We start from the raw sequence: 230 nt of genomic DNA on the forward strand, positions 1-230 counted from the left end.
CTCCGCAACAAGTGGATTCCTTGTGTTGAATTCGAGTTGGAGGTAATAAAGAAAAAATAATTTTTGGATCTAAACATCCTTTATTAGACCATGTGAATTCTTATTATGAATGGTACTCTCATGTTTGTATAGCATGGATTTGTGTACCGTGAGCACGGAAGCACACCCGGATACTATGATGGACGTTACTGGACAATGTGGAAGCTTCCCTTGTTCGGATGCACTGACTC

General features: G+C 40.4%; 1 long non-coding RNA gene across 1 annotated transcript; it reads left to right on the forward strand.

Moving 5' to 3' along the window:
* On the forward strand, positions 1-224 carry LOC106322425. The gene is made up of 2 exons (XR_001266417.1): positions 1-42; positions 133-224. It is a non-coding gene; the product is annotated as an uncharacterized LOC106322425 (long non-coding RNA).
* The last annotated feature ends 6 nt before the right edge of the window (positions 225-230 follow it).

This window comes from Brassica oleracea, unplaced genomic scaffold (assembly GCF_000695525.1).
Source record: "Brassica oleracea var. oleracea cultivar TO1000 unplaced genomic scaffold, BOL UnpScaffold29263, whole genome shotgun sequence".
NCBI classification, from domain to species: domain Eukaryota; kingdom Viridiplantae; phylum Streptophyta; class Magnoliopsida; order Brassicales; family Brassicaceae; genus Brassica; species Brassica oleracea.